Here is a 524-nt window from a genome sequence, read left to right as displayed (position 1 = left end):
GTGTCTTCAACCGTTTTGTCATTTTGTTCAGGTAGAAATAATAGATTTTGAAACTAGTAACTACAAAAACAATTACAGGTCAGACAGCTTAGTAATTTAAGCAAATGAAGTTTCTCAAAATTGTTTGAATGCACTCCTATCAAAAAATCCCAGGAATCAAGAACAGATATTTACACTTCTGTTATAAGAAGTCTCTTTAAGGTATGGTGTGTCGGTATATTCCTATTTGGTTTTTTAACTGTTTGACACTTATTCCCCAGGAATAGGTGTGTATCTACTGCTTAAGCTGAGATAAAATGAAGCCAGAAAATCACACTGTTCTTTAAAAGGAATTAAAAAAAAAAAAAAAAAGTATTAAACTTTCTTTTTCAGGAGGTGTATTTATGTTAAGAAGAAATCTTAGTATTTTTTCATTGAAAAGTACTAATTAAGGGAATTCAGTGCAATGACATGTTAATGCAACAAGCAGTTTTTGTGTTAAAATACTGTAATTGGACCAGTGAAGCAGTCTCAGGTGTTCTTTA

The sequence above is a fragment of the Opisthocomus hoazin genome, chromosome W (genome assembly GCF_030867145.1).
Source record: "Opisthocomus hoazin isolate bOpiHoa1 chromosome W, bOpiHoa1.hap1, whole genome shotgun sequence".
In the NCBI taxonomy this organism is placed as follows: domain Eukaryota; kingdom Metazoa; phylum Chordata; class Aves; order Opisthocomiformes; family Opisthocomidae; genus Opisthocomus; species Opisthocomus hoazin.
This window is presented reverse-complemented; position numbering follows the sequence as displayed.